The following is a 15,216-nucleotide window of genomic DNA, read 5'->3' on the forward strand; positions in this document are numbered from 1 at the left end:
TCATCCAGCACTTTAACTAGGCCTCCATCACAATAACGTACATTCCATTGAACAAGGAGCGGCACACCAACACATTGGTGAATAACTAGAAATGGGCACCATGCACATGCTCCATATGCACAAAAAGCCTACCAGACGAGGCAGTGCGTTCAAAGAGCCGGTTACCCTCAAGGTGCACTCCTCCATTACTGTACTAGAGCTTATCGCATCTCAGCTGTGGGCGTCATCAAAAGTCTACTCTCTTGGCCGGTCACTCAGTGCTCCCGTAGCAGCCAAGGAAGTCTGGGTCAAAGGTCATCAGTCACATGCTGAGGCTGCAGAGATTTTCCTGCACATGCTCAGTAGTACCTGCACTACCCAGGACGACTCGTCCTCCATTAGTGAGGTTTACAAGGAAGGGTCCCACTGAGGCTTCTGGGCAGCCCTCATCAGGGAGGGCCAAAAGCCAACTGGAGTACTACACTCGGTACTGGCCTATGATCATATCCCTGACCATCATCCTTAACAAGTATGTGGTGGATCCGTTTAAGTGCAGAGGACACGATGAACTGCCAGAAAACCAACACATTGGACAACTCCACCTGCAGATGCTAACAACTGGCAACTTGCACATGACCAGTACTCGCCTACCAGTTGAGGCAGTGTGTTCAAATAGACAGTACCCTCAAGTAGTGCACTCCTGCACTACTGGATCATGCAGTGGATCCACTTAAGTGCGGAGGACGATATGACCTGCCGGAAGACCATTTTAAAATCCACAGTATAACCTGGTGGACATAGGCTGAGGGTCATTTTCCCTCTCTATCTCCAACTTGGGCTCAAGGGGCAATTGCCCCAAATGGGACATCTGATGTTCACTAACGTTCCAGCCCTAAGAGGGACGAGCGCCACATCATCTCCATCAAAAAGCTGGAGACCAGTGAAAAACCATGTCAGGGAAAGCAAACGGCATGGGGACAAGGGGTTTGCGATGTATAAGCTACTGCTGTGACAAACCCAATGAAGAGGAACTTCCACTATAGGATCAACCCCCCCACATATAAATTGAAGCAATACAGTATTGGGGAAAACATAAAGAGTAATAATAAAAATAGATACATGTGCATATCAGCTGTATGTGTGTGTGTGTGTGTGCGCGCTTTAGCTCGTGTCCATTACATCTTACTACATCTCACTTTAGACAGCAGCCACTGGAGGAACCTGTCAATAAGACACTTCAGTGGGAGCATTGACAGTAAATACAGTGTATCCATCATATTTACAAACTCTGCTATTAACATTAGTGTTGCTCTATCAGACTGATGTTCCTATTTTTCTGGCCCTCATTGCACTCCACTTATGTTCTACACCGCATAAATATCTTGCTAGCAGGCCCTTTTTATTTGTCCTCACCTCTTCCTCAGACTCTTTTTGTCCCTTTTCACATCCTTTTCTCACTTTCCTCAACATTTTCCTCCTGCTGTCTATCACTGGTTTTCTCCTACCTTTCTTTGCCTTCTTTTTCCCTTTGCCGATCCTCTTCGCCTCAACATCCTGAGAGTACAAGAGAAGCTTACTAAACTTACACTGACAGGTATCTTACGCCTATAGTAGGAGAGAATGACAACCCTTCTTCCTTTCCCATAACCTACCTGTTGGGCCACTCGTGGCATTTTCTGTGCCATGTCCTGGAGCAGCTTCCTGCTGTTCTCGCGCAGGTTGATGATGAGGGCCAGGCGAGGGTGTGGAAAGTACTCCACAGCAGATGGAGAAACAATGACAGGGACAGGGCTGGGAGGAGTCCGTGGCCTTGGGACATCCTCTGGGGAGAGAGGGGCCACAGCAGAGGGCAGGGCCCGTAGGGCTTCAGCCAGGGTCCAGGGTGCTGAGGTCACAAGAGGAGAAAGGCCAGTCTGGCCAGACACAGGACCAGAGACTTTCCCTGGGCTCTGTAATACCAGAAACAACAAACAAACTGTCAGGACAGTGCTATGTTATACACAATCTCTAGATATACTGTATAACTAATCTATAAATACATTAGATACATGACTACACTCAATAAGTAAGAGTCACTTACAAAGCTCCGGACATAGTTCTTTTTTTCAGGCCTGTTCTCAGCTATTCTGGTCTGCATTTCTACCATGAACTCTACCATTTCGCAGATCTTGCCAGTGCATTTCTTGAAGGCCACTTTCAACCTTTCGAGATCATTCAACCATCTGTCCAGGTCTACTGCCTCAAGATCACTTTCGCTGCAGTTTCTCCGCATCACTTGGATCAGTGCCCTCAACTCCTCACCCATCTTCCCTTTGTCCTCCCTATCCATCTCTTCATCCTTCGGGTTCTTCTCCTTCCTCCTCCCCATCCACTTCTCAATCCAGGCTCTGAAGCATCCCTCATTCTTCTGCCTCACTTGGTTGATGTCCAGACCGTCATTGACCGTCTGCAGGCCTTCCTCCAGGTCAAGCTCCATGGAGGCCAGGTTTTTAAAAATCCTCCTCAGGCTCTCCTCGTTGGTGTTGGTCCACTGTGTCTTCTTGTCCAGCTGCTGCCTGCAGGGCCGGACAGTAGGGACCACCTCCATCTGGCGTGACACCTTCTTCAGGGCACTCACAGAGGCAGGGAGAGGAATGTTGGGTTTGGCCACAATAATCTGTACAGACATAGGGTCAAACCATTGAGATGGACACACAAACAAACACACACACAGATACACATACACACGAAGAGCCGCCTACCAGTTGAGGGTCCTTCAGTGAAGCCACTTTTCTCTGTGGTTCCTTTGGAGGCTCAGGACTGTCCTCAGCAGAGGCATCATTGCCATCATCACGCTGTGTGTCAGAGAGCTAGTTGGTCATGGTCCATTCTCCACATTCAGTCAGAGTTACTCAAATGCATGGTGCAGAACATACCAGAAAGTCTGACTCATCGAAGGAGTGGAGAGACAGATCGTCGTCCTCTACCATATCCCTCACTTCAAGCCTTGTCACCTTTCCATCCTCCTCATCCTTCACTTTCAGCGGTGGTGTCCTCCTTTCATGATCCTCATCATCAGACTGTGTATCAGAGTCAACTAGTCAGAGACTATTCTCCTTACAGTGATATCACTCAACAAAGACATGGTGTACAACTGTCTTACCTCAGATTCACAGTCAGTGAAGGAGTAGATAGAGATGTCATCAGAGTTGGAGGATGAGATCCCCTCATCATAATCTCTCTCTATCAGTCAGGTCACCCTTCCAGACTGAGGAGACAGACAAAAGCACTTGCATGTACTTAGGGCAGCCATAGATTACACAGGCATTGACTCCCAAAGAGGAAATGTAAAATATGTGGGTAATCCAACATGGTTGAACAAGTAGTGAGTAATTCATGGGTGAAGCTCCCATAACGTTAGGGGTGGGGCTAGAGACCTTCCATACTATAGGATTCTTTAGCATCTTGAATGGATGATATGTCAATTCAATCAATTCAAACAAGTTAACCAAAATGGCCATATGAATCCACAGATGTATCTATCTGTTGTGTTTCTATGGCAACAGCAGAGATATCTGACCTGGCTGAGAGGCTCTGGATTGATGTTCCATGACTTCCATCCATCCCCAGACGTTTGGTCCTGCCCACAGCTCACAATGATTGGCTGTGAACAGTAAAGAAAAAACGAAACAACTTTGCTCATATTTGGCTATGTAAATAACTGTAGTTCAAATGATGTATAAATAAATCATTTAAGTACTATTATGTGGTTGAATTTGAATGTGATTTACAGGCCTTCTGTGGATCTTAGGGGTCTGCACTGAAGGAGACTGTCAAGAAAGCATTACATTTCAAATGTGGTTAGATGGGGAGGGATATCTGCACGTGCTTTTATTGTGATAACTGCCGTTTGTACATGGAGCATAACTAATATTTATGTGCAACTGCTTTCATGTCGGATTTGATTTACAGGCCTTGGTCTTCTGTGCACCTTGCCAGTTGGCCACATCACAAAATCAGGGGTGTTCACCCTCACTGGAGTCAACTGTCAACACAACACTCAATTTAAAAGGTGATAAGATAACAAAAACAGAGTAAACCAAAGAATACTTAATATTTACCAGATAAGGAAGGCGCCTTGGAGCTCTTTTGATACTCTCATCATTATGATCCATTTTGCTTTCTGAGGGATACATTTCCATCAATTGATTGGCACAAAACAGAAAACAGATCTTGACAAATACACACACACACACACACACACACACACACACCGTGAGACCACAGGGGCTGGTGAAGGGAGGAGGGCTCATAATAATGTCTGGATGGTGTGAATGGAGTGGTATCAAACACATGGAAACCATATGTTTGAAGTGTTTAATACCATTCCATGTATTCTGTTCCAGCCATTACTATGAGCCTGTCCTCACACACACAAACACACACACACACACACACACAAAGAATGTAAAAGCCTACCAGGCTACATTCTAAAACTCCAACTCACCTTGCGCAGTGTGCAAACATCTATCCAACATCCAACTTTTTCCAATAGTCTCTGCACAGCGTCAGGTAGGGCAGGCTATGCACCATAAGCTTACCTGAAACAACCTGAGTAAAGAAAGCATATGTACTGATTTTTTATCAAAGCAGTTAATCTAGTAAACTGATGCTTGCAAGTTACATCATACAATGTCACAGTTTGGCCGCGCGCATAATACGTCACAACTACCAAGAAAGGCTCACGGAACCCGACTTGTAGCTGGTACAAACACCTAGGCTATATGAATAACAACTAAATAATGGTGTGCACTGTGCATAGGCCTACTGAGTAATGGTTGTATCGTAGGTTGGTGGCCGTTGGAGGTTGTGACAGTGAACACTAGATATGTTGATATGTAGATAGCCCACGGGACATGCATATCAAATAAACCACTCCTTGCCAATCCAATTGGACTCGTTTGATCATCACATTTCAGTGCAGTTCCTAATTTACCAATCTTAACCCCGAGTGAGCACTATATTCTGTGTATATAAACCGATATAAACACATTTGATAATGGTTCTTTCATTTCTACGATTTCACTCAAGACACACAGATCTTATATAAAGACCTTTATTTTGAAATCCATTCATAATAAACACTACCGGAAGTTGGTCCCACCAGCTCGATGCAGGTAGAGTTGGGAGAGATGCCGTTGAAGTTAAGAAGACAACAGCTAGCCATGACATATTAGGTAAATCTACAAGGACATAAGGATACACATCCTACAAAAAAAGTTGCTCCAAGAGTGCTGGGAACATGAACAAAATCTGAATACAAGGTTTGGGTGAATAGGCAATTGCATGGCGAGAGAGATGGGGTTGTTTGGGAGGGAGTTTAGACCCTCTGTGGTTCTTCCTGCTATCCAACCTTGGTTTCTCCCTCAACCAGTGATAGATCTAGGGTTGCTTGAGAGGGTAAGATATGTTGAGGAAGGAGTAGAGTCAGTTGTAAGTGAAAATTTAAGAACACAATACTACGCTTTCTTGAATATATTCACAGATGGATCGAAGGACCCTAAAACAGGGAGGACAGGAGCAGCTTTTAGTGTTCCTGAGTTGAAGGTGGCAGTGACGAAAAGAGCAACGGATCATTTATCTGTTTACACAATGGAGTTGTTGGCCATACTATTGGTTGCAGAGTGGGTGGACGAGGGTGGACTCCTGTGCAGCACTGACGAGCTTAAGTGAATGTGTGTCTCAGAGCAGACAGGATGTATTGTATGAGGTTTTGCAGTGTTTGTATAGGGTGAAACAGATGGGGGTATTTGTGATGTTCCTCTGGGTACCAGCTCATGTAGGAGTAGAGGGGAATGAGGAAGTGGATATTATTGCCAAGCAGGCTCTTAAATGTCCTAATGTTGACACACTACCAGTCAAAAGTTTGGACACACCTACTCATTCAAGGGTTTTTCTTTATTTTTTACTATTTTTTACATTGTAGAATAATAGTGAAGACATCAAAACTATGAAATAACACATGGAATCATGTAGTAAACAAAAAAGTGTTAAACAAATCAAAATATATTTTATATTTGAGATTTTTCAAATAGCCACCCTTTGCCTTGATGACAGCTTTGCACACTCTTGGCATTCTCTTAACCAGCTTCACCTGGAATGCTTTTCCAACAGTCTTGAAGGAGTTCCACATATGCTGAGCGCTTGTTGGCTGCTTTTCCTTCAGTCTGCGGTCCAACTCATCCCAAACCATCTCAATTGAGTTGAGGTCGGGGGATTGGAGAGGCCAGGCCATCTGATGCAGCTCTCCTTCTTGGTAAAATAACCCTTACACAGCCTGGAGGTGTGTTGGGTCATTGGCCTGTTGAAAAACAAATGATAGTCCCACTAAGCCCAAACCAGATGGGATGGCGTATCGCTGCAGAATGCTGTGGTAGCCATGCTGGTTAAGTGTGCCTTGAAATCTAAATAAATCACAGACAGTGTCACCAGCAAAGCACCCCCACACCATAACACCTTCTCCTTCATGCTTTACGGTGGGAAATACACATGCAGAGATTATCCGTTCACCCACACCGTGTCTCACAAAGACACGGCGGTTGGAACCAAAAATCTCCAATTTGGTATCCAGACCAAAGGACACATTTCCACCGGTCTAATGTCCATTGCTTGTGTTTCTTGGCCCAAGTAGGTATCTTCTTCTTATTGGTGTCCTTTAGTAGTGGTTTCTTTGCAGCAATTCGATCATGAAGGCCTGCTTCATGATCATGATCCCCTCTGAACAGTTGATGTGTATGTTACTTGAACTCTGTGAAGCATTTATTTGGGCTGCAATTTCTGAGGCTGGTAACTCTAATGAACTTATCCTCTGCAGCAGAGGTAACTCTGGATCTTCCATTCCTGTGGAAGTCCTCATGAGAGCCAGTTTCATCATTGCGCTTGATGGTTTTTGCAACTGCGCTTGAAGAAACGTTCAAAGTTCTTGAAATGTTCCATATTGACTGACCTTCATGTCTTAAAGTAATGATGGACTGTCGTTTCTCTTTGCTTATTTGAGCTTCTCTTGCAGTAATATGGACTTGGTCTTTTACTAAATAGGGCTATCTTCTGTATAGCCCCCCTACCTTGTCACAACACAACTGATTGGCTCAAACGCATTAAGAAGGAAAGAAATTCCACAAAATAACTTTTAGGAAGGCACACCTGTTAATTGAAATGCATTCCAGGTGACTACCTCATGAAACTAGTTGAGAGAATGCCAAGAATGTGCAAAGCTGTCATCAAGGCAAAGGGTGGCTATTTGAAGAATCTCAAATATATTTTGTTTTGTTTAACACTTTTTTTGGTTACTACATGATTCCATATGTGTTATTTCATAGTTTTGATATCTTCATTATTATTATACAATGTAGAAAATAGTAAAAAATTAAGAGAAACCCTTGAATGAGTAGGTGTGTCTAAACTTTTGACTGGTACTGTATAATTATCAATCAGTAAAGCAGAAGCCAAGAGATTAATAAGAACAATGGTTAAAAATAAGTGGCAAGAGTTGTGGAATAGGGAGAGGAAGGGAAGACACCTGTATAAGATCCAGGAAAAGGTGGGGGGCAGGGAGGTCCTTAGGCCGAGAGAGAAGAGAGGAAAGTGTAGTCACAAGGCTGAGACTGAGACACACAAGGTACATTGAAATTGGTGGGGAAACATCCGACTGGGTGGTGTGATCATTGTCAGGAGGCGATGGAGACAGTGGAACATGTTCTATTTCAGTGCCAGAAATATGTGAGAGAAAGGGAGTGATTGTTATTAGATTTGATGAGTAATGGGGATGAAGAGCCAGGATTAAGTGAACTGCTGGGGAAATCTTCAGGGGATGTAGTATTTAATTATGTATTTCATTTCCTTAGGGAGACGAGATTATTGGGTAGGATTTAGACTTTCACTGTCTCTGGTCCACACTTCAGTCCAGTTGGTGGCGGTAATGCACCTTAAAGTTGGTTGCCAACTGCCATATAAAATCCACAGAAGAAGAAGAAGGTCCCACCAGCTGTTTAGTCCCTCATTCAAGTACTGTGCAGTGTGTGTTCGCTGTTACTTAGTTTCTGCACTCTTGTCTGTAGATAGCTAGTTATCAAATATGAACGCGCCACCTGCATTTGAGTCATTTCTGTTGTTTGAAGGAGAAAATAAGTATGTTTATAAATATAGTTAGCTACTGTAACTTATTACGAGATTGCTTGCTGACGTTTCCCTCAGAACGTTTAGCTAGCTGGCATTAGCTATTGTTGTTACTGAAATCAAATAAAATAAAATTTTATTTGCCACATGCGCCGAATACAACAGGTGTAGACCTTACAGTGAAATGCTTACTTTCAAGCCCTTAACCAACAATGCAGTTTTAAGAAAATAAAAAATTAAGTGTTAAGTAACAAATAAAAATAGCAAATAATTAAAGAGCAGCAGTAAAATAAAATAATAGTAGGGAGGCTATATACAGGGGTTACCGGTACAGAGTCAATGTGCGGGGGCACTTTTGTCTTGATCACGTTGAGGGAGAGGTTGTTATCCTGGCACCACACGGCCAGGTCTCTGACCTCCTCCCTATAGGCTGTCTCATCGTTGTCGGTTATCAGGCCTACCACTGTTCTGTCATCGGCAAACTTAATGATGGTGTTGGAGTCGTGCCTGGCCATGCAGTCATGGGTGAACAGGGAGTACAGGAGGGGACTGAGCACGCACCCCTGAGGGGCCCCCGTGTTGAGGATCAGCGTGGCAGATGTGTTGTTACCTACCCTTACCACCTGGGGGCGGCCTGTCAGGAAGTCCAGGATCCAGTTGCAGAGGGAGGTGTTTAGTCCCAGGGTCCTTAGCTTAGTGATGAGCTTTGAGGGCACTATGGTGTTGAACGCTGAGCTATAGTCAATGAATAGCATTCTCACGTAGGTGTTCCTCTTGTCCAGGTGGGAAAGGGCAGTGTGGAGTGCAATAGAGATTGCATCATCTGTGGATCTGTTGGGGCGGTATGTAAATTGAAGTGGGTCTAGGGTTTCTGGGATAATGGTGTTGATGTGAGCCATGACCAGCCTTTCAAAGCACTTCATGGCTACAGACGTGAGTGCTACGGGTCGGTAGTCATTTAGGCAGGTTATCTTAGTGTTCTTTGTCACAGGGTCTATGGTGGTCTGCTTGAAACATGTTGGTATTACAGACTCAGTCAGGGACATGTTGAAAATGTCAGTGAAGACACTTGCCAGTTGGTCAGCGCATGCTTGGAGTACACGTCCTGGTAATCCGTCTGGCCCTGAGGCCTTGTGAATGTTGACCTGCTTAAAACTCTTACTCACATCGGCTACGGAGAGCGTGATCACATAGTCATCCGGAACAGCTGATGCTCTCATACATGCTTCAGTGTTGCTTGCCTCGAAGCGAGCATAGAAGTGATTTAGCTCGTCTGGTAGGCTTGTGTCACTGGGCAGCTCGTGGCTGTGCTTCCCTTAGTAGTCTGTAATAGTTTTCAAGCCCTGCCACATCCGACGAGCGTCGGAGCTGTGTAGTACGATTCAATCTTAATCCTGTATTGACTCTTTGCCTGTTTGATGATTCATCAGAGGGCATAGCGGGATTTCTTATAAGCGTCCAGGTTAGAGTCCTGCTCCTTGAAAGTGGCAGCTCTACCCTTTAGCTCAGTGCGGATGTTGCCTGTAATCCATGGCTTCTGGTTGGGGTATGTACGTACGGTCACTGTGGGGATGACATCATCGATGCACTTATTGATGAAGCCAGTGACTGATGTGGTGTACTCCTCAATGCTATCGGAAGAATCCCGGAACATATTCCAGTCTGTGCTAGCAAAACAGTCCTGTTGCTTAGCATCTGCGTCATCTGACCACTTCCTTATTAACCGAGTCACTGGTGCGTCCTGCTTTAGTTTTTGCTTATAAGCAGGAATCAGGAGGATAGAATTATGGTCAGATTTGCAAAATGGAGGGCGTGTGTGGAGTAAAGGTGGTCTAGAGTTTTTTTTCCCCTCTGGTTGCACATTTAACATGCTGCTAGAAATTAAGTAGAACAGATTTAAGTTTCCCTGCATTAAAGTCTCCGGCCACTAGGATCGCTGCCTCTGGATGAGCGTTTTCCTGTTTACTTATGACCTTATACAGCTCATTGAGTGCAATCTTAGTGCCAGCATCGGTTTGTGGTGGTAAATAGACAGCTACGAAAAATATAGATGATAAACTCTCTTGGTAAATAGTGCGGTCTACAGCTTATCATGAGATACTCTACCTCAGGCGAGCAAAACCTTGACACTTCCTTAGAGTTAGATTTTATGCACCAGCTGTTGTTTACAAATATACACAGACCGCCACCCCTTGTCTTACCGGAGTCAGCCGTTCTATCCTGCCGATGTAGCGTATATCCCGCCAGCTGCATAGCATGCTGTCAGGCTATGTTTGTGCTTTGCCAGTTATTCATAGCTTCACAGTAGCTAGAGACTCAAGACTAGTTAGTTTACTACTACTATAGCTAAATTCAGCATAAACTATCTAGCTAAGTAGCTGAGAATTCTCAACTCCACGATTATATAGCCGATTAAACCCAACTCCACTATTTACGATGAAGTTGATTAGCTACTAGTGGGCATACTGGAGCTCCGACGTTTTTATAATAAAAACGACTGATTTCAGCACACAAAGAATAGTCCACAACTACACACGACACTGTTATGTGTAATTGCGCACTATTCTTTGGGTGCTGAAAACAGTAGTTTTTATGAAAATGGCAGCTTGTGGTCAGGGAGAAATCCAAACCTGTCTTTAATGAATGGCAGTAGAGGCATAGGTAATGCATTTCTTGCTTTTAGGAAAATAAAAGTAAGGTGTGATATATTAGAAATTGTGTAATACAGTGGGGAGAACAAGTATTTGATACACTGCCGATTTTGCAGGTTTTCCTACTTACAAAGCATGTAGAGGTCTGTAATTTTTATCATAGGTACACTTCAACTGTGAGAGACGGAATCTAAAACAAAAATCCAGAAAAACACATTGTATGATCTTTAAGTAATTAATTTGCATTTTATTGCATGACATAAGTATTTGATACATCAGAAAAGCAGAACTTAATATTTGGTACAGAAACCTTTGTTTGCAATTACAGAGATCATAACGTTTCCTGTAGGTCTTGACCAGGTTTGCACACACTGCAGCAGGGATTTTGGCCCACTCCTCCATACAGACCTTCTCCAGATCCTTCAGGTTTCGGGGCTGTCGCTGGGCAATACAGACTTTCAGCTCCCTCCAAAGATTTTCTATTGGGTTCAGGTCTGGAGACTGGCTAGGCCACTCCAGGACCTTGAGATGCTTCTTACGGAGCCACTCCTTAGTTGCCCTGGCTGTGTGTTTCGGGTTGTTGTCATGCTGGAAGACCCAGCCACGACCCATCTTCAATGCTCTTACTGAGGGAAGGAGGTTGTTGGCCAAGATCTCGCGATACATGGCCCCATCCATCCTCCCCTCAATACGGTGCAGTCGTCCTGTCCCCTTTGCAGAAAAGCATCCCCAAAGAATGATGTTTCCACCTCCATGCTTCACAGTTGGGATGGTGTTCTTGGGGTTGTACTCATCCTTCTTCTTCCTCCAAACACGGCGAGTGGAGATTAGACCAAAAAGCTCTATTTTTGTCTCATCAGACCACATGACCTTCTCCCATTCCTCCTCTGGATCATCCAGATGGTCATTGGCAAACTTCAGACGGGCCTGGACATGCGCTGGCTTGAGCAGGGGGACCTTGCGTGCGCTGCAGGATTTTAATCCATGACGGCGTAGTGTATTACTAATGTTTTTCTTTGAGACTGTGGTCCCAGCTCTCTTCAGGTCATTGACCAGGTCCTGCCGTGTAGTTCTGGGCTGATCCCTCACCTTCCTCATGATCATTGATGCCCCACAAGGTGAGATCTTGCATGGAGCCCCAGACCGAGGGTGATTGACCGTCATCTTGAACTTCTTCCATTTTCTAATAATTGCGCCAACAGTTGTTGCCTTCTCACCAAGCTGCTTGCCTATTGTCCTGTAGCCCATCCAAGCCTTGTGCAGGTCTACAATTTTATCCCTGATGTCCTTACACAGCTCTCTGGTCTTGGCCATTGTGGAGAGATTGGAGTCTGTTTGATTGAGTGTGTGGATAGGTGTCTTTTATACAGGTAACGAGTTCAAACAGGTGCAGTTAATACAGGTAATGAGTGGAGAACAGGAGGGCTTCTTAAAGAAAAACTAACAGGTCTGTGAGAGCTGGAATTCTTACTGATTGGTAGGTGATCAAATACTTATGTCATGCAATAAAATGCAAATTAATTACTTAAAAATCATACAATGTGATTTTCTGGATTTTTGTTTTAGATTCCGTCTCTCACAGTTGAAGTGTACCTATGATAAAAAATGACAGACCTCTACATGCTTTGTAAGTAGGAAAACCAGAAAAATCGGCAGTGTATCAAATACTTGTTCTCAACCTAAAATATTGTCATACAATTCATTATAAATAGAGTTCATACAGGTTTTATAAAACAATAATATACTGTATAAATAGCCTCTAAAATAGTAGCTAGCTAGCACATCGTAACATGCTCATGTGATGGTCTATTAGCCATTACAGGCAAGGAACATACAGAGAAGGAACTGCCAGATTCTCATAATAGGCCGGAAGTAAAGCCGCACTGGGAGCCAAATTTGAAATGGAATACATGGAGCAGGTTGCAAAGAAATTGCATTAAAACACGATTTAAATGTATTTTCGGAAGGGCTGTGGTCACCATTCATGTAATACATTAAATATATACACTACATTACCAAAAGTATGTGGACACCTGCTCGTCGATCATCTCATTCCAAAATCATGGGCATTAATATGGAGTTGGTCCCCCCCTTTGCTGCTATAAAAGCCTCCACTCTTCTGGGAAGGCTTTTTCCACTTGATGTTGGAACATTGCTGCGTGGACTTGCTACCATTCAGCCACAAGAGAATTAGTGAGGTTGGGCACTGATGTTGAGCGATTAGGCCTGGCTCGCAGTTGGCGTTCCAATTCATCCCAAAGGTGTTAGATGGGGTTGAGGTCAGGGCTCTGTGCAGGCCAGTCAAGTTCTTCCACACTGATCTCGACAAACCATTTCTGTATGGACCTCGCTTTGTGCACGGGGGCATTGTCATGCTGAAACAGGAAAGGGCCTTCCCCAAACTGTTGCCACAAAGTTGGAAGCACAGAATCGTCTAGAATGTCATTGTATGCTGTAGCGTTAAGATTTCCCTTCAGTGGAACTAAGGGGCCTAGCCCGAACCATGAAAAACAGCCCCAGACCATTATTCCTCCTTCACCGAACTTTACAGTTGGCACTATGTAGTCGGGCAGGTAGCGTTTTCCTGGCATCCGCCAAACCCAGATTCGTCTGTTGGACTGCCAGATGGTTAAGCGTGATTTATCACTCCAGAGAACGCGTTTCCACTGCTCCAGAGTCCAATGGCGGCAAGCTTTACACCACTCCAGCCGACGCTTGGGCATTGCACATGGTGATCTTAGGCTTGTGTGCGGCTGCTCAGCCATCAAAACCCATTTCATGAAGCTCCCGACAAACAGTTATTGTGCTGATGTTGCTTCCAGAGGCAGTTTGGAACTCGGTAGTGAGTGTTGCAACCGAGGACAGACGATGTGTACGCACTTCAGCATTCGGCGGTCCAGTTCTGTGAGCTTGTGTGGCCTACCACTTCGGGGCTGAGGCGTTGTTGCTCCTAGATGTTTCCACTTTACAATAACGGCACTTACAGTTGACCGGGGAAGCTCTAGCAGGACAGAAATTTGACGAATTTACTTGTTGGAAAGGTGGCATCCTGTGACGGTGCCACGTTGAAAGTCACTGAGCCCATTCTATTGCCAATGTTTGTCTATGGAGATTGCATGGCTGTGTGCTAGATTGTATACACCTGACAGCAACGAGTGTGGCTGAAATAGCCGAATCCACTAATTTGAAGGGGCGTCCACATACTTTTGTATAAATAGTGTACATCAGACGGTATTGAGGAGCTATTTCATAGTTTTTTTTCACAGGTATATTTTCCCATTTCAATCTTATAGCAACCTTATGCTTGGCGTGACTGTTATGAGAAGAGCAGACCATCCATTATGCCTTTAAGTATTTTGATATGAAACCTGGAATAAACATTTAAGCGGACCAGTGCTTCTATAGTGAAGCAAATCTCACATCTGTGCAGTTTGTGAGTGATTTTGTTAGGCTACATTGTATCATTGTTTCTTCTTCAGAGCGCACTGGTGAGCAACAACATAATTTCACTACAGAGACATCGCAAGTCTCTGTATGTTCCTAGGTTACTGTCAGGTGTCAATGTGCAGCGGTAGGATGGAGTCAGCTGCAGGACACAGAACTGAGTAACAGACAAACTTTACTCGAAAAGAAACAATTCTAATTTCCACGCAGGGAAATACACCAGCTCACAGCAGTCATAAGCACAAAACAAAGAACAATCACGCACAAAACCATGAGGGAACCAGAGGGTTAAATAGGGAAATAATCATAACGTGATGGGAACCAGGTATGTACAATCAAGACAAAACAAATGGAAAACAGAAACTTAGATCGGTGGCAGCTAGAAGGCCGGTGACGACGACCACCGATAGCCGCCCGCACAAGGAGAGGCACCAACTTCGGCGGAAGTCGTGACAGTACCCCCCGCCCCCTTGACGCGCGGCTCCAGCTGCGCGCCGACCCCGGCCTCAGGGACGACCCGGAGGACGAGATGCAGGACGATCCGGGTGGAGACGGTAAAACCCCTGCAGTAAGGAAGGGTCCAGGATGTCCTCCACCGGCACCCAGCATCTCTCCTCCGGACCGTACCCCTCCCACTCCACGAGGTACTGAAGGCCCCTCGCCCGACGCCTTGAGACCATGATGGCTCGCACAGTATACGCCGGGGCCCCCTCGATGTCCAGCGGGGGCAGAGGAACCTCCCGTACCTCTGACTGCTGGAGCGGACCAGCCACCACCGGCCTGAGGAGAGACAAATGGAACGAGGGGTTAATACGGTAATCAGGGGGGAGCTGTAGCCTATAACATACCTCGTTCAGTCTCCTCAGGACTTGAAATGGCCCCACAAACCGCGGACCCAGCTTCCGGCAGGGCAGGCGAAGGGGCAGGTTTCAGGTCGAGAGCCAGACCCGGTCCTCACTGCGGTGGCGGTCGGCGCTCGCCTTCTGTC

Source organism: Coregonus clupeaformis, chromosome 13, assembly GCF_020615455.1.
Source record: "Coregonus clupeaformis isolate EN_2021a chromosome 13, ASM2061545v1, whole genome shotgun sequence".
Classification (NCBI taxonomy): domain Eukaryota; kingdom Metazoa; phylum Chordata; class Actinopteri; order Salmoniformes; family Salmonidae; genus Coregonus; species Coregonus clupeaformis.